The 26,316-nt window shown below is 29.9% G+C and overlaps 1 protein-coding gene across 2 annotated transcripts in view; it reads right to left on the reverse strand.

Moving 5' to 3' along the window:
• Positions 1-23,339, reverse strand: part of LOC132738606 (major facilitator superfamily domain-containing protein 4A-like) — a 75,368-nt gene extending 52,029 nt beyond the window's left edge. Inside the window, exon 1 of one of the 2 annotated variants that reach the window (XM_060726147.1) lies at positions 23,161-23,339. The gene's annotated coding sequence lies outside the window, so the exon portion shown is untranslated. Of the gene's footprint in view, positions 1-23,100 lie in introns of both variants that reach the window. The other variant, XM_060726149.1, reaches the window with a different exon arrangement.
• Positions 23,340-26,316: the final 2,977 nt, after the last annotated feature.

The following is a 26,316-nucleotide window of genomic DNA, read 5'->3' on the forward strand; positions in this document are numbered from 1 at the left end:
AACATTAAGTACGGGCAAACGACTCAAGTTGTTGGAATTCTTCTAACAAATGAGCAAAACTGTTTATAAAGCCTTGATTATGTCTTCACCTGCAGGCAATGCAATGTTATATTATGCTGGTCATGAAATCTGGAAATTACTTTCTTAAGATTTAGAATTAATCAGCCGCGCCATCATTGCTCCTAGAAAGGGAAACACTATCTGTATTTAAGTGCAGACAATATCACTTGTTCAATAATGCATAATTAATTGTAGACGAGGGAGACAGACCCCTGACATATTGTTTACCAACAGAACAAACATTGTCTTGTAAAATCAATATTTTCTAATTGAAAATATCCTTCAGTTTGGTTGTAAACTTACACAATTAGAATAGGATAAATTATCAAAGATAACGTTAGTCTTGAGTCTGTATATTGTTCTTACATGGGATGAAAGTTGCAGGTTTGTAACAATATATAAAAAAGTAAGACGACGCCGACACGTATCTCTTTAGTCGTTATATGTTAAATTCAATATCTGCTTAACGTAATCTTTTAATAATATAACTATTATTTGTTTGCGAGTGTATTATCATATGTTTAAGTTATATCGTGTTGTTGTTTATTGTTAGACATATGTCATTTTGATGTTGTTTTGTCTTTCTAGCTTACACGTCCAAATTTGTTTATTATTTGTGTATATAACCATTTTATCAATTTGTACATATTTATTTAATAGCTACGTAAAAACTGTTAATCTTACAATGTGTACCAAGAAAAAAATGATATACAAGAAATAATTGGTAAAAATGAAGAAAATATACAGTGTTTCAATTTTGTTCCTAACATTTAAATTTCAACAAGTATTCCCATTTTAGTTTTCATTGTCTGTCAAAATGTGTACTTTTTATGTTTACGCACAAAAGTCAAAGATGTGTTATACTCTAATCTGATATTTGGAAAAACTTGTTATTGCTATACAATATAATTATTTTGAATTTGAAATTACAATCTTTTGAGTACCCACAGAGATGATGTTACATTCATAACTCAACTCTACACACTACCGGTAAACATAGTTACTGTATGAATATATAATGCTGTCAAAAACTGGCATTTTTAAAGAAATAATATTAAGTCGGCAATTAATGGGGAATGCTGCTTCCGGAAACATAATTTGTGTATTCTCCTAATATTCATATTAGACTAATACGGTAAGGAACAATTTCCTAGCTAGTTTTCTTTAATAAATTTCTGCAATAAAAATACTTTACCGAAATATTAGAATAGAGTAGTATAGCTTTAATATTATTTTTTTCTGTAGGGTATGTCTGTGATTTAAACACTCTATAAAGGTAAAAAAATGCTAACAGTTTTATGAATATAAATTGATTCCAATTAAACTTAAATGTTGTACATATACATATACTGACATATGCCTATTTTAATGTGAAATAAACTTTTCATTCATTTCACATATGTAAAACAATTTGTCTAGACATTTAAAACAGGTACATTGTAGTTAGATTCTATCCCCTCAGCTATTGTAAAAGCTTTCAGCCAACTTTAATATAATAACCAATTTCCGTTTTTTGAGAAATTTATCAGTTTCATAAATATTTAAGTGGATTGGTTTTTAATGGGCTCCTTTAACATACGCATTTCATGTATTGATGAAAACAACAGATATGTGTCATATTCATATAAGATATTGCTTAGAAAAAATGTTTATAATGTTGATGAAGTCGTAAGTGATTTGTATGAATATCTTTATGATGAATAATAATATTTTGCATTAGAACAATTATATGTGCTATATAAATGTATGTAATATCGAATCATGCATCTCACAAATTCCAACACTATCCATATACAATTACTTCGTGGTTTGTTGCCATGTATACTACTAAATACGTTAAACATAATTAACTTTTCTATTAAAGACCTTTCATTTTAGACCAATTCACATTAAAATTATGCTCTTTGATTAACAAAATCGCAAATGTTAAAACGCTTAAAATATAGTGGTAGTTAGCTTCATATGAAACGAATGAACGTTATAATTAACATGACAATCATTACACAACTCTTTATATTTTAGCATTTGTTTTACTGCTGCTTATTATCTATGTGCAAAAATTGTAAAAGATCTTTACCGCTTGTTACAATGTATCAAATTGTTTTAAAGCTTTATTTAACAGTACAAATACTAACTCGTTTAAAATTTCTTAAAATTTAACTTTAGCATTTTAATCAATAGATGGTGATAAAAATACCATTCATGTATAAATTTACGTTCAACGCAATTTTGATTTTTTTCTCATTAAAAACGTAGTGTCATTTATAATATATACTGAGTACATTTAGATCTGAAACAGAACAGCCCAAGTACAATTCAATTCATGAATCTAGAACACTGCTATATACGTGCGTGTGTAATTATGTCACAGTATTGCTGATGTCGCTATTTATTGCCGACACAGGTTTGTACATGTAATTAAATACTTTTTTGATTAATCTTCAATATACAATGTGCACAAAGAATCAAGACAAACATTTAATGAATGCATATTACATAGTTTTCCAAACGAATGCTTGAAACGTCATATTTAGGTTCCAATATCAGTCATGTATTTTCTACAAATTGAATATATTTATTGCACCAATGCTATATTGAATTACTTTTTGGTATAAGATAAATAGTATGTTTCTTGTCCATTACATCATATTAATATTAATATTACATATACAGGCTATAAACTCTGTATTAATTAGTGGCTTCCCCCAGTTCTCGCCAAAGATGATACAAGTAAAACAGTGCCAGCTTGATATATATTATGATACAATGATCGAAAGTAATATTCCATACAGTTGTTATTTGTACCAATTAATATTCAATGATACAGTTGTTTAGTTTCTGTATTGTAAATTATTCCGATGATTATTCCTTTTTGTATTTGTTAATGACAAAGAAAAAATAAAATAGTTGATTACATACAAACTTGAAGCTGTCTATGGTTAACTTGTGAAGAAAGTTTGTATTTTATTTGAAAGAATATTGACTCAGCTTCCTGGAATTTACCAGTGCTGGCCTACCTCTAAATTATATTTTGTATTTGTAATACGAAGTAACACATTTGGCCTTAGACCCGCGATCCGTATGTTTAGTGACAGAAATCACCGTGTTATCGATTCTTTTTTGTAATATTATATATAGTTTTTTCTGGATAACGTACTGTAGCAGACACGTCTCTATAAATCGCCAAAAGGAGACATGTAGAAAAGCACAGATCATATAACAATCATATGAGAAATAAAAATATCAAAAATCATTATCATTACGCATTGTACAGTCTGGCACTACAGCTCTCTTGTGTATTCATACGCTTGCAATAACAGAAATAGTCCGGTATATTCAAGATAATGATGTATTGATATCATTTACTTTAAAGCAACTGAAAACTAAATAGGCTACTAAATAAAACAAAAATTGTCTTTGCTCTACAGCAAGTAACTAGTTAATGGATGACTCGGATGAATTTTCCTCTGAAGACAGACATTATTTGCAAAGTCGTCTAAATGGCTTTAAAAAACTTTTTAAAACGACATTCATTCCTAAATAATCTTAAAACGTGAGGAATTGTATTTCGCACAGAACATATTAACACTCTCATATCATATACATTGAAAAAATTATATCATAAAAAATCAAGTATTGTCATTTACATATATCAAATATTTAAGTAAGTTTGTTTACACAATCAATATGATATCATGCTTAGACGATTATATTCATGTAACCAAATAGAGAAAGTGAGAATCCCTAACGAAAGTCCAAAACGGCAAAATTAAAAATGTTGAAGGCTCGGTTCGATTAAGCCTGTTCAAGGACGGTACTGTAAAGTGCAAACTACCGTCCACGCTCCGTAGCACCGGCATAAACAGAATTTAACATTTGAAACATGAAAAGGCAAAATTTTGAAATGTGTTCATATGGTGGTTATCGCTAAGGTATTTGCTGATTTCTCTTATCGTTGTTTCTTGCAACAATTCGCATGAATGTACCAAATGATATCAATATTATGTCGAAATTCATTAATAAGTCTGGCAATAATATATTTATGATATTTCCCTAGACCAATAAATTGTCTGACATAAAAGTGCTAATTCAGCACTTTAGCCTAGGCACAAATACATGATATACCTTATGTACTTCTATATTAACAACTTTTAAATGATATACATTGCGTGTCACTACATAAGTCTTTTATTGCCTCCTGCGTTCATTTTATTTATTATCATTTTACATTTTCTTCTATATTAACAAGTTTTAAATGATATACTTCGTATGACATAGGTCTTTTATTGCCTCGTGCATTCATTTTACTTATTATCATAATACATTTGTATACATGTATATAATTGTGTTGTTGTATTGTATAACGAAATATCATCACTTATTTCTTACATCTTATATCTAAATAGAATCGCTGCATTTGTATTGTAAAACGTTCAACAGAGAGTAATCAAGTATCCCTAAAGAATGCACAAAAGGACAAAATTGAAAATGTTGTAGGTTAAGTTTGATTGAGCCTTTTTCATGAACAGTTATGGAAAGTGCAAGTTACCGTCCACGCCCCCTAGCACCGGCTTAAGCAGTTTTCAACATTTAATATGAAATGGTAGTCTTCAAAGAATAGATTAATCGGCTATACAAGTTTTCATCAGGTTTATTCATCAGTCTATCAGTCATGCCTTCTCTCTCTTTTCACAAATAAAAGCATACAAAATTTGCTCAGTTTTGTTTGTAACTTGATCCCTTTAAAAGGCAAACTGTTCACTTTATTTAGTATACTTGAATCCTATACTTACTGAAGATTATTTTCTGTGGAAAAAAACACAATGCTTGTCACAAATGTGACACAATAATGTCTTCGTCTAGACAGTAAAACTATATGAATGTTAACCCATCCTTTTAACTTAAAGCGTTTCAAGAAGTTATAACGGACTGAGACAAAACCATTCACTAGAATATAACCATTTTTTCTTTATCCTTCAGTATGAAATTCTTGACTTAACGAAGTTGCAAAAGTGTAGTTGCCAAGAATGTATAGATATTTTCTTTATATTAATATACAAATAATTAAACAATTGGAAGACCGACAATCCCGATGATGACAAACATAAGATGCACTACTTTAAGACCCAACGCGATTTGTTCCTTCTCCTTTCTATTTTTATACAAGTGCTGTGTATATTCTTTATCACTTATTATGAAGTAATATGAAGTAAAGATACTACAAGACTAGTATAAGACAGGTTTTGCTGTACTTTTTATATTTAGAAGATAGGGAGAGTTATACGGCTATCCCGAGCATCGGCGTTGCATTACGAATCTATGTTTTTCGTACCAACCCACTTATGTCTAAATTCATCGGGAATTCCGTTAAGGTTTTATTCTTTAACAATACCTTTTACGGTAATACTATCAGACTTAAGTATGCACTTTTTTGTTTCTTACACAGTTTATATGTTTTGTTTGCTTAATATGACTTATTCAACAAACTTATTCTATTTTTAGTTTCAAATATATTTCTTAAATGGTTTTCTTATTTCCATATAAAGTATGTTCTTGTTTTTATAATAGTCGAGCGCATTGTCTTATAGATATCTCTTGTTTCATTCAACGTCAGTATAAATACATTTATAGCGTTGCATACTAATATGTTAGGAATAACATTAGGATTACTATTATAAATTTCAGAAAGGTCTTATTTCATTCAACGTCACTATAAATAATAACAAGAGCTGTCAGAAGGACAGCGCGCTCGACTTTTTTAGTGCTTGCCTATAAAACAAAACTTTGACAGTTAAGGGCACACAAGACTTTAACTAGGAATTTCTAAGTACAAATCAAGAAACATTTTCACAGAGTTATCTTCTCTTGCTTACAGATAGGTCTCATGATGGCACATAAGAACTCCAACTTCCAAAGTAATATCTCAAATGGTTAAGTCAACAAGTGGACAAGAATGAAAATTTTAACTGAGTTTCTAAGTCAAAAAGGGCCATAATTCAAATAAAATCCTTAACAGAATTACCTTCTCCTGCCCATGTTTTGGGACCATGATGGTAAACAAGTATTCCAACTTTCAATTTAATATCTCAACCAGTTCAGTCAAAAAGTTGACTGGTACAAAAAAGTTAACCAAGATTCTAAGTCGATAAAAGGCCTTAATTTTTAAAACAAATCCCTGACAGAGTTACCTTCTCTTGCGTACAGATGGGGGTAATGATGTGAAATAGCATTAAAAGTTTCAAAGCAATATCTCAAAGGGTTAAGGCAATAAGTGGATTTTACCCATATTCAATGTATTTTCTAAGTCAAAAAAGGGGCATAATTCTGTCAAAAACCTTGACAGAGTTATGTCCTCTTGTCTGTTGATGAAGGTCGTGATGGTAAACAAGTATGGTCAGTTTCAAAGCAATACCTCCAATGGTTTTGAAATAAAGTGAGGTGGTACAAAAAACTTAACCAAGCTCAATACACTTTCTAAGTCAAAAAAGGGCCATAATTCTGTCAAAAACCTTGACAGAGTTATGTACTCCTGTCTGTAGATGGAGGTTATGATGGTGAACAAGTATGGTAAGTTTCAAAGCCATACTTGTAATACTTCTGAAATAAAGTGGGGTGGTACGAAAAACTTAACCAAGGTGTGACGCCAACGCTAACGCCGACGCCGACGCCGGGGCGAGTAGGATAGCTCCCCTTTTCATAGAAAAGTCGAGCTAAAAAATGTAGCATACTGGTCTATTACAAATAAAATTATGATTACTATAAAATAAGATGCGCAAAATTATTTTTTGGTGGATGTCATCTTAAAGAAGATGCTACATTGAAAATGCATTGCACACAAAATTAAAAACAATTTTCTATCAATCGTCATAAATTATGATACATGCAGAAAAGTAGAGCAAATATGTCATATTACAATCATATCAGAAATAATTACCATCATAAATAATTGTAATGTCAAACGATACCTCTTAAATATTCATACGCTTGAAATAACAGAAACAGTTGAGGTCGTTTTGAAGCAAAAATTAATATCTTTTTTAAAAGCAAAAACAACCTAAATGTCTAATAAAGAATGCGTGAGGAAAAGTTGGAGAGGACAAAGAGCTATATAATAGTCATATGAAGCATAGAAATATGAAACATCATCGTCATAAATTATTGTAAAGTCAGACACGTTATCTCTCTAGTGTATTCATGCGCTAACAGTTACTGAAATAGTCGGGATATATTTGAGACAAAGAGGAATTTATAACATCCATTGAAGCAAGTGAAAACTCAAATGTCTACTAAATAAGACAAACTCTTTCCATGCTTTTCCATTAAGAAATTCTATATACTTTTCACATCATTACATTTGATGTAAGGTCATTGTAGCCCGCTATATTGAAAAAAAGCACAGGTATCAAAATCAAAGTGATAGAAAAAATGGTAAATGATATTTATTACTACGCTTATTTCTTAACAAAGAATTGTTTATTATTTTCCTCGAGTTTGAGTTTAGATTGATGGTATTTACTTGAATTTAATATTCAAGTTTATATACATGTATATTTATATATTATATATAGAGGATATTTGTTTGTTTGTGTGTAAGATGAAATTTTATTTCATCGAGTGGGCTTTAAAAACAGTATTCTCACGAGTGGCGTAGCCACGAGTGAGAATACTGTTTTTAAAGTTTCACGAGATGAAGTAAAATTACATCTTACACAACAAACAGACAAATTTTCTTTTTATTTTATGCTTAAAAACAAGTTAAAACGAAATTTTTATAATTTTAACGTTAATATTAAAATCTGTTTCCCTCATTGAGAGCCCCATTTAGACGGAATTTCTCATTAAAAACAAGTCTTGAGCTGCAAAATAAGTCCGCAAATCAAGGTTAAATGACGGTGATATTTATTCATTTTATTAAAAAAATATGAATGATCGCTTGTTTTAATAATAAAAACAAACAATTCTTGTAGGAGAAAAAGTCCAACCATCCAGCCATATTTCTGTTACTTACTGCGAATTTATATTAGACCTGGCTTTGTAAAATGTAAGCGGCAGCCATTTTTTAAAGTTGTGTATTGCATGGGAGCAAAATAATTGTGTAAGATTCAGAGGGATATAATTTGGATTTGTTAGTCATACACCTTTTTAAAAGAAAGAAAACTTATTTGAGGATTGTAACAGACAAAAAATAAGTGTTGACAGAAGTGAAAACATTCAGAAAAGGAGCTAGGAAAATGGAAAACTTGGAAGCTTGCTAAGGAACGCTGGGTTATTTTACTTATTCTACGAGTGATGGCTGTCAATGCTTTTCAATTTTTCATAAAGCATACGGCAGTTATTGCTCGTAGGATACTTTAATATGCCCAAATGTCATCAAGAGCAGTTTTGCATGGGGAAGGAATGTATTTTTCAGACTGCAAAAACGAAACAAAAAAATTTAGAGACGAAATTTGGTGATTGGAATTTGAATGAATAGAAATAAGTTTTCTCTCTTTCTTACTTTTGACATTTAAGTTATTTATCTATTTCAGCTTTGCTATTTCTTTTAACAGTCTGACATTGTCAGAATTGTCAGTAAAAATAAAATTGAGGTACCACATGGGGAAAATCTTTAAAAAGTAGTTTCGTCATTGAAAAAAATGAAATTATATTTTGATAATTTTCACTGTGAAATTATCAAATATAATTTTCACGGATAAATCAGTAATCCACTGAAAAGCATAAAATAAATTTGATATACTCTTTAACAATGATCGTCATATAAGCGGTATTTTTGAATTACACACAAGACCGGCCAATATATTTCCTTTATTGAACAATTGTATTACTGTATTCCTAGAAAAGATTTCGCGCATTTTAAGTTAGCGGTTTTCGCGGTAGGCATGATTCCGCGAATCTTTATAGCCGCGAATATGTCACTTATAACAAATCCGCGAACATTTCTAGCTTCAACCAAATATAACATAAAATGTGCAGAATATTTATTATAATCTACTTGGACAAAAAAACATATAAACACAGGTGATATAGAAATGTGTAAAGTATTATTTATGTATGTTATTGATACTAGTTTGCACGCTGAAAAAGAAAATATCAATTATTAGTAATTATCATGCTAATTGACGGTTAGTCACGGCGTTGACAAACGCATTTACAGTTTGTGAACATTGAATGACTTGGATTTTATTTGCTTGGAGTAGGTGTAATCCTTTGTTAAAAGTACAATAGCGATCAAGCGCTACATTGATAAACAGCTGTTATGTTGTTATAATGAAAGCGATGTACAGTCCGATAATGTGTAAAAAATACGTATCGACATTTTGAAGAAAAAGTCAGTTATGATTCAAATGAGAATAAAAGCTAACGGGTCTGACTAAATCTTACTTAATCACATAATGAAAAAGGTAAGGAAACATGAAAGTAGTCAATAGATGAAAATGTATCGAGTAACGTTGCGCTTTAGGCGCGACTTGTCAAAAAAATAAAATAATTAAAAGCACCCAACAGGCAAGGTCATGCATCAAAAACGTAGCCACCAAAAACTGTAATTTAAGCCGTAGCGACTTAACATTCGCGGAATTCGCGGTTACTACATATCCGCGAAAGTTTGTCTCCGCGAAAATGCCGACGTTGTGAAAAACGCGAAATATTGTATCCGCGAACATTTCTAGGAATACAGTATTCCATTCATTCTTAATCGGCCAAATGAATTGATCCGACTTAAAACATGTACTGCACATGATATATTATAACTTTACATTGTGCTGTGCAATACGGAATATGTACATGCATATTAACTCAAGTATAGACCTTTTGAAGGGAACAAATCGAAGATAAATTAACTTTATGAATATTAGGGTTTTAAAAGGCAATCAATGGTAAACTTATGTTTTCAACTTGTTTATTATTCCCTGACTTCGATATTCTTTGAAATAAAAATCGGTTGTTCCTTTACACTTTGAACACTTTTTGGCCTTGATATATAGATTTCCTTTCTTGTTAATTCAACACTTAAAGTAAATCTTCATATAGTCGAATTACGTACTTATATGGTAATATTTCTGTCAAATATTTGTGGAAAAATGTGAAACGACAACAATATTTAATCAGAACTCGTCGATTAGTATGATAGTAATGTATTGACAGAACGGTTTATCTCAAAGTGTTAATTATCATACAAAATATACAAAATGGCATCATAGTGTATTGAATCTGTTGTACGTCAACAAAATCCTGTGAAATTCCAGTCGTTTCCAGTTAATAATGTAATCAATGCGAACTTAAATACAAAAAAAAAAGAAAAAAAAAACAGAATCCTTAAAGAACGCCTAAAATTGGAAATGTTGCAAGCTCGGTTTGAATGGACCCGTTCGTGGATGTTATTCGTAAATGCAAGCAACCTTCAAATGTCAAACAGCGTAATGAATTGCTATGTATGAAGCAGAAAATTTGGATAACAACATATTAAGTACTTATGTTTAGCATTTACCATACTTTTAGTGTTAAATCGATGAACATCGATCAAAGTATTTAAGAATAGAAGACAATTTGGAACAAGTAATTTAATTTTTTCTCGTCATTTTCATAATCATACCCATTTCGCGAAGAGGCATAAAAAGTTATTAACATTGAACTGAAATACAATACCACGTTCTTCATAAAACACATTTCTCAAGTTAACTGATAATTGTGATAAATTTTCTTTGAGATTGACATTATTTCCCTAGTGTCGTAATGGCATGTACCTGGCTTTCAAAAATCTCTCAAGGCTACGTTGACGTTCTTAGATAATTCTAAAAATGCAGCTGCGAATGGCGTTAAATGTGTAATAAAATAATGTACATTCTCAGGTTAATATGGGAAAATTTATCATTTTAAGTTAAGGGACAATACAAAAGTTATGATTTGAGATGTAACAATCTATGACGTCTCTGGATAATAATTAAATGTAACAAATGGATTAATCTATTTCTGATATTCTATCAAGGTAATGCAAATCTCAACATATTCGCAAGTTTTAATATGATTTGAAATATGTCCAGTCATTTCATTTTAAGGGATTCGTGTAATTAGATTCTTAAACTTTCTCTACTGAAAATGAAAGCATTCAATTTGTTTAAATCGTTAAGTCACGTGATTATCAATATTTTCCATATAATAAATTAAATGCCATATACTAAATCTGATATGTTTAGTTCCCGTTGTGTTTGAGTTTTTAGCATTGTCGACACTGCCATGATGATATACTAGTACAAGTGGGGAAACCTAATTCAAATCATCCACCTTTCTTGATCTTACTTGATAAGCCTTTTTACCAGTCAGTTCCGTGTAGAAACTAGAAACAACATGGATGCAGACAGTAATTCAAATTTAACTCTTCCTTAAATCAATTTTCCATTGAGGCCAGTAGTTACTTTTTGCATGGCTTTGTCTTTGTATGCTATAAACAAAGATGCATCACATCAACTAATCAATAGATATGATCTTTATATAATACAGACATTCAAGGAGAGTAATAAAATATAACAATGCTTATCACCATATATTATTGTTACCTAAAATGATATCTCCCAAATGTATTCATAAGTTGTAAGCCGCTAAAATTGTTCTGTTATAACTCCCAAGTGTATTAATACGCCGTAAGCGACTTAAATAGTTCTCTTAGATTTCCTAAGTGTATACATACGCTATTGGCAACTTCAATAGCTCTTTAAGATCTCAAGTGTGTATTTTGTAATATGTTAGACACTTAAATATTTCTTCAACATTAAGACAACTATAAAATTCTTCTGATCGAAGGAAACATAAATTTCCTACAAAAGTCAATAAATATCTGGTTTCAATTATTTATAAAAAGCTGGCTCATTGGGTTTCACCTTGTCGCAACCGCCATGTATTCAAGAAAAAGGGACTATCGGGAATTTAAAAGTAAAAGCAGTTATTATTGTTGCACAATAAGTATGTACACTCTTACTTATCCTTATAATCAATCAAGCCGTTTTCGTAATGGATTTTGTAAAATATAATATCACAATAAATCGCATATTTTAATTTAGCCACTAAGGAATTAAACGATTTTTATAATCGTTGTTTCTTGCAATAAATTCACACAAACACACCAAACTATATCAATATTACATCGGAATTCATTAATAAGTCTGGCAATATATATGAGATATTTCCCTAGACCAGTTAAACGTCTGTCTCAAAGTGGCAATTTAGTACTTATACATAAGACAGAAATACATGATATATTAATAATGAGATTATTTTAAAATATCTCCAAAACATGCAAAATATTTTAACTAGTCTAGATAAAACCTGTATAATGAAATATTTATAAAGACTGGTTTGAAAGATAAAGGATAATGTTCATAAACGGTAGTAACAATACCAAAACATGGAAGAATTGAATCACTTGAACTGAGAGAAGTAGTCTCTAGGTTTGGTTGAATTTATTTTTAATGAATTTGAAATATTTTTTTCAAACATAAGTCTATGGCATATGCTTAATACTTTTAATTAGTATTAACTTATTATTTCAATTCAGTCGCTACTCTAGAATTATACCAAGAGAACGTCCAGTATTATCCCTGAATGGACAATGTAATATACAACGTATATCCGATATTGAATCATACAGTCCGTGTGACTATTTCCATATGTACCGTCAAGGATAAAAACATGAATGATAAAGGTTTCTGAGAGACATCCGTAAATATCACAATAAGTAACAACCATAAAGCATGAGCCTTCTGTTCTCGCAAGAAATGGTTCAAGTTGATTTAAAAAAGCTTTTAAGGTAGACCATGGGTAATGGGAACCATAAGAAACTGTAAAAATGACCACATAGGGCAGTTATATGTCTTCAAAGCCACCTGTATGCAAAATTTAAATAAAATTTACCGTGTGGTTTATGAGTTATGGATATATTTCTGAACTAAGACATTGTCATTAGAAGGCTTATTTTCAGAAATAAGGAAATTATAAATAATCTGTAATATCATCATTATAAAAAATGTGTTTCTATTGCCAATTGTTAAGAAACAAATAATAACATTCAGGTAACAAATTACACAAGCAAAACGTTTGTTTCTAAACAAAATGTTCTTAATATGTATAAAAATGTTACCCTACCCCACCCACTTTAAACACTAATTTTACCATTTCCCTATCTAAAATGCCTTATTCAAAATATTCCAAAAATTTACCATAATGAGGGGCTGTTTTCAAAGTTTGCCAAAATTTTCTTAAAGGTATATTGGTAGATCATGCAAAATATAAAATACTCTTTACCGTGTAGTTTTTATTTTACTAAACTTTGAAAATATCTGGTATGATATTTGCTATAAATTTTGGCATTATTTAACAAATAAATACCTACAATAATTATATAATTTATATCAAACCCTTTTTTCTTCCATAAGGAATCAGAGTGATACATATATAATGTTAAAAAGGAAAAAAAGAAAGAAAAAAAAAGAAACCCATTCTGGGGTTTGAACCCACGCCCCTCAATTTCAAGCGATTCTAGCCTATTTGAATACTCTTCAAAGTAGAGGTAATGCATTACACATGGTCTACCTTAATTAATAACTCAATGATTGGAAGTAATATGTCTTAGTGATCGTACTGAATTAAAAAGAGACGCAATTAATACAATGATTTCGTTTACCTACTGTAAAGATAGCAGTGTCTTGCAAACATGTAACTACTCGTGTCTAGGTTTTTATTCAGAATGTTTAATTTAGTCACCATTTAGAAATAAAAATGGGTTATAAACATTAATTTCGTGCAATATAGGAACTGGACATTTGCAAAGCCTTGGCGAGCGTACATGTACAATATTATTTATCCAGCTAAACATTAATTGTGTTAAATAAACCTATATTTATTAAGCAAAATTTTTGTCAAAGAACATTATATACTGAATGACTTAAACGAGCGATATGTTACTACAGAAACTTAATTATTAAAAATTTGCTTTTACAGATAAAAAGTGTTTAAAATACTTAATACCTTTATATTTGCTAATATGTTTCCAATGTCTTATCATATTGTTATTTCTCTACTAGTAATCCTTCCTAATAAATGTCGGTTATATTCTCGCATTGGTATAGGTTTAGTTGCTAATTCAATACTTTATGCTTTTTGTTCAAGGTTAACCGTTGCGTAATTTTATACGTATATTTTGGTCACCAGTTTATTCAATGCATGGTTGCATACAACATAACCCGCATAATCTATACACAAAAATAAAAAAACGAATATCTTAAAATATACTGTATTAATTTCATTTTGAAATATGTCTGACAACAGTTTTTTTAATTGAATGTTTAAATTGATTTTTTAAAATAGGAAATATATAATTCATCTGAATTTATAACTTTCCAGAATATCTAAATAGGTATATTAAATAACTTCTTTATTCTTGCAATTTTATGTTATGTAATACAATACAAGCAGATAAAGGTAGCAAAATGCATCATGGTGATTTTGCTTAAACAATGCTGCATTAAAATATATCTTGCGATAATAGAGATATCAGAAACTGCATTTTGTCAAACAAACATACAAATAAACAAAACAAAAAAATACACTTACTTTTGTAATGTGATTGTTAAAGCAATGACCACCCAATACATAATAGGTACTTATGTTTCAACAATGAAATTTAATAGCTTTGAATCAAGTTTTGTCTGTGTGTCTTTTTGCATTTTTTGAATAGAACAAACATACCATGTAATCGCTAATTAACACTTATTGTAGTTATTGTTTAAACATATAAAAAAATCATCGATTTGCAGTGTTAATCTTAAACATACTGTCTTTGCCTTTTTTTTCATTTTTTCTTAACAGAATACATATAAAAACATATATTTATTTAATATCCATTTATTTCCAATTAGAATAATTCTGAAGATGTAAAATAGAAAAAATGCATTCCATATTTTAAGTAAGTTTTAAGTACTAAGTTAACCATTCAAATAAAGAAAATAAAGCATAGCAAAAACATTCAATAGAAACATTTATCCTAGTTACTTATTGGTTTTGAAATATAAATTGTTAAGACTCAACAAATATTCTCTATAAATCCCCTTCTTGTATAAAAGCTGCCAATTGAAACCTCTTCAAGTATTCCGGTTTAGTAAATCATGAGAGAAACATCATTTTTACGGATTCTGACAATTTCACCTTTTTAGGTTTCATTAGAGTCATAAACATTAAGCAACAACGTAAGAGTTAAAACAGAAGTTTTGTGATTTGCAAAAAAGTTTGTTCGTTACTTTATTAAATATAAACATGTATCAACAAAATAAAAATGACATAACTTGCAATGATACTATACAAATCAGAATATACATTTATCTTTATTTGATCTTATACATTCTTATCACTTGGAATACTATCACTTGTTTGCTGACAATATACGCAATATATTTGAACATGTAACACTCTTTCTATTTTCTCCTTCACTGTATAAACAATTAACGGGTAACTATTAACGTGCTATATGAAATGTCATTTTCAGGTTGTGGTACGTTTGTATTTGTGTCTTATATCTAATAACAGAATATGAAAGCTTAAAGTTGGCTTTGAAAAACTGTCACACATCCCTATTTGTTACGTGTAATAATACACATTAAAAAGCAATTAGTGTAATTAATATGCCAACAAAACACGCAAAGTAATAAATTGTTTTATGTAGACTGAGTTAAATTATAAATTTTTACACATTCAGCAGAAAATTTACTAAAAGATACAGTGTTTCTGCCAGCTCTGATTTTCTGAGGGTCTTTTATGACCCCCTGTATGATATTTTAGGGGTCATTTCAAATTCATAAGGGTCATGCCAATAAATTTAACAAAAATGTAAAAAAAAAACAGGAAACACTTTATAAGTTTTATTTACAATATTTTGTATATTTTTCGTGAAGAAATTGGTCAATCTCTGCTATTTTGGATTATTTGTCATCCAATAATAACGCTGTATTTCTTAAAAATTATGTGTGTTAATTTTCATAGAAGAAAGAAAGTCGATACTATATTGAAATTCGTTCATAGTCGCCTTCTATTTTTCATAGTGCTTCATAGTACCGCCTAGTGACGTAATCAAGGGCCAAATAAAGCTTGACACTAAATATGTTAGTGTTCATCCTTAGCTGTTTTACAGAAATTAGAAACATTCTCCTGTCGCTATCGCTCCCTTCGAAGTTTCTAATTTCTGTAGAACAGCACAGATGAACACTAACATATACGCAGACTGCATTTTCCAGCAGACAGTTATTCGTTCGCAGAATCAAACTCCTCACAGCGGTTACGTCACGCTTTGCTACTTTAACCACTGCCACCACTGAAATCACGTGATGATAGTTGTATCATGTGACAGAAACATGGCGGCCAGTTTCAGAACGCCAAGGATCCCATATCAAACTGGCAGATTTATAATTACATCCTTACCAGACAAAATAAGTTCAAGACACACAATTTGTTATCACTTTAAAACAAGTCCCGGATCAAATCTTTTTGTGCAATCGTTCAATAACTGTCTATATTCTGCCATTGTTTACTATGCATACGGTGTCACAGTGAAAATATCTTTCGTTATGTTTTCAAAATAATTTATATACGTATAATTTTTTACTTTCTTATACATTAAGCATAACTATTTAACGAAAGAAGACTAAAATGATATAAAGTATTCTATTTTAAAATTAAAAGTGAAAAAAATATATCCGGCTATATTCGACCGAATTTACTTGTGGTGGCAGTGGTTACTGTACAGATCAGGGGAAGTAACCGCTGCGAGGAGTTTGTCGCAGAATATGACGACAACAAAATCAATAATTTTGTCTGGGCGCTTTCAATATATGCAGTAACGTATAAATGCGAGCGTTTATTAACTAGTTGAAATTGGCTAAATGCCAAACCACGGACCCGGTAAATTTCATTTCTCATTAAAATTATAGTGGAGCCCACGGTAAACATTCCGTACATTTTTATACTGAATTGACGGTTTATAGTCTGTATATCTGACTTGTGTTAAAATCAGCGACGGTGAAATTCTTGCGTCACAAAATACGCACTAACTAAATTTCATTGCGTCATGGCTGAAAATAGTGCGCCAAAAACGCAAAAACGCGCTCTGGCAGAAACACTGAAGATAAAATAAGTCAGCCCACTTGTTATCTTACAGTAGATTATATCTCGTTTTAAGTGGTTTTGGGGTAGTACATTTATATGGTAAGTTTAGCTTAAGGGCATGACATATTCTTTATAAACGACAAGCTACGTGTATTAAAATTTAAGTACTTTAATTGCGGGTGAAAGGATTGTTTTAAGTTCATGATAATTTTAGGTTTAACTGATGGTGTCAAGGTAGCAGATGTCGTTTATAAAATGCTAGGTTGACATTCAAAAAGCAAGATAATTGAAATTTGTCGGTGATTCCTGTCATTCAGTTGCCAAACAGAACTTTTCTTCCTACATATATGCACTTTATCCAAGTATCGTATGAATAATTAACGACTGCGTGAATAAACAAACTGCCCATTATTGTTAAAGAGCAAAACATCTGGATAATACGTCATTCATCTCAGAAAAGTCTACATAGACAATAAAAACGTTTACTCCTACAATCCATATGTTTATCATTGTAGGTGTTGATTCACAAAGATATATGCTGGAAATATCGTTAAATATTTCCCCGACATTAAAACATTTTGTAACATTTCATAACAAACGGAAGGAATAAATGTCTAGCAAAATTAAACGTTTTATTTCTTATCTTTCTTGGATATATGGCAACTAGTTAATTGTGTTTGCAATGCTAACCATCTACATTTGATTAAATAGACGACAGACACATTCAGTTGCATAAAGGGAATAAGCGTGTTACAAAAAGTATAAAATGTTTAAACAAATACTTTGCATGTACAATAGAATGATTAATACGATTTGAAATGGTTGTTTATTGAGATTATAACCTTTTTGAAAATTGAATTCGAAGTTATTGTTACTCTTTTATTTTACCGATCTTATTCTATAATTAAATCTTAATAAGTACATGGTTTTACTCTTTATGCGCACTGGGTGAGATAGATCAGAACATTTTACAATAAAAGCAAGATCAATGCATGGTTGCTTTTTAACAAACCTTATCTATTTCATTAATTAACTAATAAGTCTATACAAGCTTAATTTTAATTTAAATGTGATGGAAATATCATAAACTTTTTTTTGTATGCGCCGGGCGTTAACAACGGAACACACGTAGTAATAATTTCTATTTTTGTACAAATACTTATCGAAACCTTCGCAGCTGCTAGACATACATGTACATTAGTTGTTATTATACATGTATAATAAATTAAGATAATTATGTAGTTGGATAACACGCAACATTGACGATTTGCAATTTCTATTCTATAACAAGACTTTTTGTAACCTATATTCACAAAGAGGATGCCAACCTGCTTTGAATGTACACGTCTAATAGCTAAATCAGTTTGAGGTCTTAATAATAATATTATAATGAATATTTTACGAAACAGGCAAGAACATTACAGTATGTACATAAACCATGCTATCAATTATAATAATGAGAAATGTTAAACAATGTTAGTCTTGTTCTCTAAAAAACAGTTATTTTGAAATAAACAAGTATCATTAAAAATAATATTATTTACTCGGTATTCTTATAATATTATTTTCCTGTTTTAATGTAGATGTATTCAACTCTTTATTCACGGAAAAATAATTGAAAAACCTCTCAATGTATCGGAAATTAATACATATCATGATAATATAGAAATACAGATGAATAGATGAATGTGTCCTCACAGATAAATACAGATTAAAACAGATCATATTTTATACAACAACAAGCGGAACAAGCATAGCCCTAACCTCTGACAGTAACCGGATAGACACATACATGTATATGGTAATAAAAGAAGTAAGTTCTAATACTCACATAATCATAACATGCATAGCAGTATTAAAAGTGAATAATACATTTTCATACTTCGTGGAATTTGAAATTAAAAAAAACTAACAGTGTGTTTACTCAATAGGAAGCTTGCAACACATTTAAATGCAAAACGTTAAAAAGAAACTTTTCTTCGGGTTATATATCAATTTCCCGTCCTGGTAATTTCATTTCGTATCGTAAATCTTCATGCAACCAAGTTAAGTAAATTGTTATATCCGTAAATCAATAATTCCGACAATTATTCCTTGAAACGCACAAATTGAGAGCAATATTTTATCACAATGCTTCGACTTGGCTGACAATAATGTATTTGTCATAATATAAAGACAATCAAGGACTTGTCTTAATGTGTTTATTTAAGCTTGTAAAGAATTTAGTCATAAATCACTTTTCAGAAACAGAATAGAATGGAATATATATTTCGTTTTTCGGAGTAGAGCATAACTCCTCGCCCACAAAAATAATCATTACAATACAATATCAAAACGCAAAAACGCAAAACACAAAAGTAAGCAGATCTTACATTTTATACATAAAGGTAGAGAGAAACAAAATAAAGAGACACAGCATAATATATCACATATTTATCACAAAGTAAAAAGTTATATTAGGGAGTGATCTTGTTTAGTTTTAAATTTGATAAAGAACTTTCATTTATAAGACAAACTTTTAATTTAATAATAATTCATACAACAAGATTAAATCTAAATGTATGTAGCTTTTGGCTTTACTAATTTACAACAGATTTAAGTATTATCTTATTACACAATTAATAAAACATGCTAAATTATTTAAAGTTTGGCTATTTTGAGTTGACAGTCAGACAACTGTTTTTTCAATGTTAATCTATGGATAAGTTCGCCAAATGATCATATATAAGATACAAACAAAGTTAGATATTCCAAGTCTATTTATATTATACTGCAATATACTATCGAAACCAATGCCAAGGCATATGCCCCTTAAATTTTAGATGATATCTATTTATATTATTCACTGAGAAATCACGTGATGTTTATGAATCAGTTACCATATTTTCAATAATATTTTACAAAGTCCACAACATGGAAATCAAAACTATTTGTAATTTTATATTTGAAAGGGTGTCAATTTGAAGCTGTGCAGACAATTCAAATGCCTAATAAACAGATATTATATAAACCAGATGTGAAATGTTATATTTTAAACACAGTTTAAGGATAAAACAATGCGAATGTTTCGATATGACCACGCAATGTTTGTTATATTCCATGTCTTTTGGTGTATTTTTTCCTTTTCTTTTTTATGATCATATTTGTGTTAATATGTGTTATGTACCGTAACACAAGCGAATAATCGTCGTAATTCAATCATATAATGTCTTCATTCGAGGATGATTATCTAGCAAATGTGAATGTCACGCCAGTTTAGTTTCATAATATGTGCATGTTTAAATATAAAAAAATGAAAAATAAATCTTTACAAATTGAAAATATCTAATTGGTTTCACAAGGCAGTTAAACATCATAATGACATCGATGAAAATGTTACACATTCAATTTTATGAATGTCAACATCTTTCTGCGTGTATAAAAGTGCAAAAGAAGTTTAAAAGAATGATATTTGAATTGTCCGATTGTGATTGACGCAGCTGATGATATGAAGAAGCAATATGCAACAAGTAATTCACATTTTCCTATTACATAAATGCATTGCACCTCAGTCAATATACTGTAAACTTAGTTGCAAAAGAAAGGAGCACTTGGTTACTTGGAAATTATGTATACTTACTAGAACAAAATAGTGGCAAATTTGGTATCAAAATTGCTTAAATGTACTGACCACACTTTAGTTAACTATGCATTAAAATTGGAAATTTGCAGAATTGTTAGTTATTGTATCTTGTAATCATATCAATTAATCAATATTTTTTGCGTTCCTCTCGTCACGGATCAACGAAAGTTGTTCGAGAATGCATGGATCAAGATGAAACATCATATGAAACTGTATGTGTTTAAATCATGTTCCACTCAAAAGTTCAAGTATCCAAAGGCAAAATCGCATGCACACATTTCAACATATCAGCAAATGTCATTTGTCATCTTTCAGCTGTTTTACAGGTAACCAAAGATCTGTTAATAATAAAACAAATCAATGTAAACCGTCGTGTAGTAAGTACATTTCTGCAAGTATTGGTACCGAATATACCTATATATTACTGCAATAAGTATACACACATTTTCCTTAAAATCAAGTACACGCTTTCTTTTGTTATTCAATATAGATAAGTTTTACGTAATCAAAGATCTGATAATAGTCAAAATTTAATATAAACCATCGTATAGGCAGTACTTTTCTACAAAAAATATTAATGTTGATACGAAATATAGCTATATTTTATTGAAATAAGTATACAAAATCTTTCCTAAAGATCAAGTGCATACTTTCTTTTGCAATTCAGTATTATAGATAAAATGTTTTAAGGTAGATAAAAGCATTAAAGGTACAAAACATAAATACTTGAAATAACATTGTATGTCTCATTGTAAAATGAATATTAAAGTCTTGCTATATAAATATACAATATAATATAATTATATACATGTATATAACCAATTTTGAAAATCACGTAATTAAAGTTAAACTATGCTCATCTTTGGGTAAAATAATTTTATCGCAGAAAAAAGTGAAATCTATGGAATTCTTACTAATTATGTTTAATTTGAATATTAAAAGAATGTAAATAATGTGTATGGAAGCTACTTTCCATATAACAGGCCAAGTAAAGTTGGTCCTTTCTTAAAAAAACTGCCAATTTAATTAATGACACAGTATATTCATATCGTGGCCTCGTGTAGTGTATATATTATAAAACATAACATATCTAACTTGTGTTAAGTCAAAACATGTTGATTTTATATTTACCAAGAGACAGTGCAGCATTTTCTTCAATGTTTTACATATAAAATTTGAGCATAATATATCTTTGAATAAAATGCAGTATTAGCCTAAACTTTTTGTGATACTAGAATAAGAATAGCTAAATTAATTAGTCACTGCATATTTAAGACAATACGGCAACCCGATGTCTATAAACGTGATGAAGTGGTACGTTACCAAGGTTTTAAGTTCTCTCCCGGGAATAAGAAGCAATCTCGTGCCATGAACAACCAGTGAAAATGTGTTAAATTATTCATAGAAATCAATAGTCTATAGTGGAATGTATGTTAAAACAAAATATTTGTTCGTAGACTAGAGAGCTAGAGGAAACAATAACAAATTTTAATACATTATCGCGTCATAGATAAAAAACAACATATTTTTTAATTAATATCATTCTTGTATATATAATAATTGCTAATTTTAGATAAACGGCATATGTAGAAAAATGTTTTATGAAGAAGTTATAACTTATATATATCATGAATATCAAAATCTCAGTATATTAAACATAACCTAAAGTGAAATAATTTTATACCACCATCTATGTAGTGTTCTTCATGAGCTTAATCATTAACAACTCAGAGCTGTGCGCTTTTGAAAGTAACTATAACCTCGAAATTGTATAGTAAACTTAAAAACAATACAATGGTCCGTTTGGAATGTTATATATGAAGTTTAGTTTCCACTAGTGGTAGTAAAACTATGTTCAAGGTTTCAAAAGAGTAATTTTCCAGTTTGAGTAATGATTTATTGTTACCAGTTTCCGTCAGGGTCTTTCTAGTTTCCGTGTGTGATTCATGTACGACACGATCATGTGCTCATTTGTTTTGTTTATTTATATAAATCACGACCTTTTTTTTATGTATTTCATCTAACTTAACTGCATAAATGTACGGTAAGTGCAATGACGTCTTTAAACAATGTGCAAATACATGTATATAATTAAGTATACTGTATTTAAAATTGTAATTATTATCATTTAAAATCAAAACATGAATTTTTTTTATATACATATAGAATACTGATTTCCATTTTAACTGTTTATATACCAAAAGTTATACATGGATATAAATCAATAAACGAAATCCACCCTGTCGTTAGAAAGTTGTAAACACTATATTACTTACATAAAATAGATATTAATCAAAATTTCTACACTACTGTATCAAAACTTAATCATTGCAAACCTTTAATGGTTATTTCCGCATGTTAAGCAATCCGAAACGCACAATATGTGGTTTTTTTCCAGAGAATATCGCAATGTTATAAAAAATGTCATGAAAATATCGTTTTTAAACCATATTATTATTAGAGCATACACTTTAGGTTTACTATATACTTTAACCGCCTAGAGGGCAATCGATAGTTGAAATGTTTTATTCATCCGGGTAAAAATATAATAACACAAAATTCGTTTCATGCATGACTTAAGACAGTATAAACACCGTTAAATATTTATATATAAAGTTCTCAATTTAAACTTATGTATAAACTATATCGTATGTTATATTTGCGCTGTTTTAAATGTTTGTAGAAAACTTATTTTTATAAGCAAAATTAACAAAGTTTGTATTTGTATAATTGTATGTACATGAACTATTCGAAAGTAATGCAATATGACTTTGGATAAACGATTAAATGTTTTCACCTCTACATATATAGTTAAGCATTTTTTGACAAACAAAAGATGCGTGCAATGATAAGCATATTCAGATTTTAAATATATTGTATGGATAACAGAAAAAAACGTTCAACGGCTGTAACCGACTCTTTCCGAAGTCTCCTTGCTATGGACAACTCTCTGAACAATTCGTTTCGACACAATTATGGTTGTTAACAGTCATTTTGTGAATATATCAATAATATTTGAATGAATAAATCCTACAAATCGCTGTTACATGTAACGACCTTGATTAACCAAAATCGTTTCCAAACAAACTGTTCATAAAGTTTCCATTCATATTCGGTTTATAGGCGACTAAATATTTCGCTCTAGCCTGATAATGCGAATGAAATGATAGTTTCTGAGACAAAAATATATGTTATCTACTATAATACTGAATCATAGAAAAAGAAATAAAGATTCTTCTGTAAACGCGTTTCTGTTCTGATCCTTTCCCAAAATATGAATTCAATAAGTGAACGGAAGTGTAAAGTTAAGCTGTTTATCCTTTATATCAACAAGGAATTGTAATTCGCTCAAATTGTAAAATGCTATTGTGAAGTAAATTCTATTAAATTCGACAGTTTAATATCTAAGACATAATCAGACATATTATCTTATGTATCTTTGTTGAAGTCAAAAGCTATCTATCCAAAATGATTTTAAATAGATGTGTTTCTTTTTATTATAATTTTAAATGATAAAATTGACAGTTTATTTGGCGTATATAACATAAATAACGTATATTAACTTCAATAACTGATTCAAAAACATGTCCGGTAATAGATGATATTTTGTGAAAGCAAAATTAAAACGATGAAAAAGTCACACAATTTCTACGTTTGTATTGTTAAATATTACAGCAGGCTTTTAAATTTTGCATTTTATTTGCAGAAACTAATTGATTTTCAATTCCACAAACCAACCAATATCCAACAAGTCATTACACCCACCGTAATAAAGTTGACATGCGCTGAAAATTGAAACTTTTAATTAATTCCACAGGGAATAGAGCATCACGCGTATTCAAATATTTTTTAAACACATTAGGCGAGAGCATTAAATTGCAGTTCTCTGAAAACACTGACTTTATGTTTAAATGTTATTTTGAAAGCTAGCATTATATTTTGCATTTTGTGAATTGAATCTATGAAATACTTTTCAACACCTACACATTTATGACTCAGTTTTCACAATAAGTCAAAAGAAAAAAGTCATATTGAAGATGTATTTTGCTCAGAATTGATATTAGAAAATACAAGTTTCCTTGTAAAATAAATACAAAATGCTCTGACAGCAGATAAAGTAGATATGTTATGTTTAAAATTCTTTACTTTATAGTCACAATATAAATATGTAATGTCATTAAAATACTGGCATGTTTTTTTATGAAACGGAAACTTTTACTTGACCTGTAATAAGGGAACGCAGCTTCTCATATATAGTTATTCATTCTTTTATCCAAATTAGACATACAATATATTCAGTGAGAATTCAGTAGATTTCAATAAAGTTCTTCAGTGACTAATATTTTAATCTCAAAGGTAAGCAAACTATATCTTTAGGCTGTCTACTCTTATTCTCAACTGAATTCTCAAATTAAAAAAAAAAATAAAAAAAAAAAAACACGTTAAATCCTAGCAGTTTTGTCGATTTCTTCAACTTAATTTCGACCATTTTATAACAGTTAGAATGCAAGCTAAATCAAAAGTCCTGTGAAGTAAGCATACTTTAAAACAATGAAATATTTCTTTCATGTCAGTAATAAAAACATCATATCAGAATAGTTTGTTTTTAAAGTACGAAGCCTACCAGGGGCTTTGGTACCTTTCATGTGAGAAAGCTATCCATCTAGCTTACGAAATGTCGGTGGTTCTATTCAGGTGCCCCTCGTGCCTGAAATTATGCAAGGAGGAGGACGCCTGATCGGTTAGCTCAAAAGGTAGAGTGTTGGACTGTGAATTGGGCGACCCGGGTTCGATTCCCGGACGGCTCAGGTCATTTTCGTTGGGATTGATCATGAAATCCTTTCAACGGTCATTCGCACTGTACCTCTGCTCTTTTATTTACAGAAGTAATCAGTTCCTTGTGAAAGTGAAGGCAACTAGTGCCGGTAAACTGCTTGACAGCCTGTCCAGGAAGGATGCTGCGGCTGAACTGTGCTCTGGTGAATTCAATGTGACTTATTGCCTTTATCCGTAGTGAAAACTATCAACACCACCACCGCCATATACCCGAGTTTTTCTTCCACTAATAAAGCAGAAAAGTCGCTATCTTACCGATTTGCGCAAGCTACCGTACGCGCCCCTTAACACCGGCTTGAGCATAACTGTTGACTGTTCAAATGCTTACTTTTGCATTTTGAAACTCTATTCTTTCATTCGTATACATAGTTTTAAGATATCTTCCCACATTTTAAAATATTTTTATTTGTTTCAATAATGACACATATATGTTTTTCTGTCAAATCTATATACTTTAAATTACGCAAACTTCAAAGTACTCCAAATCCAACATGCAGTAGGATTGCATTTCAGTAAACTATCAATATTAGAATTGTATTGGCTCACATATCGTCTCTTAAATTGTGGTGATATAAATCAAACTGTTTATACCAATCCAATTCAATTGAAGTTTACTCAGCTAAGACTTACTGATGAGTTTTAACTCTATGTTGTAA

Source organism: Ruditapes philippinarum, unplaced genomic scaffold (genome assembly GCF_026571515.1).
Source record: "Ruditapes philippinarum isolate M1 unplaced genomic scaffold, ASM2657151v2 ctg188_1_1_1_1, whole genome shotgun sequence".
NCBI lineage: Eukaryota > Metazoa > Mollusca > Bivalvia > Venerida > Veneridae > Ruditapes > Ruditapes philippinarum.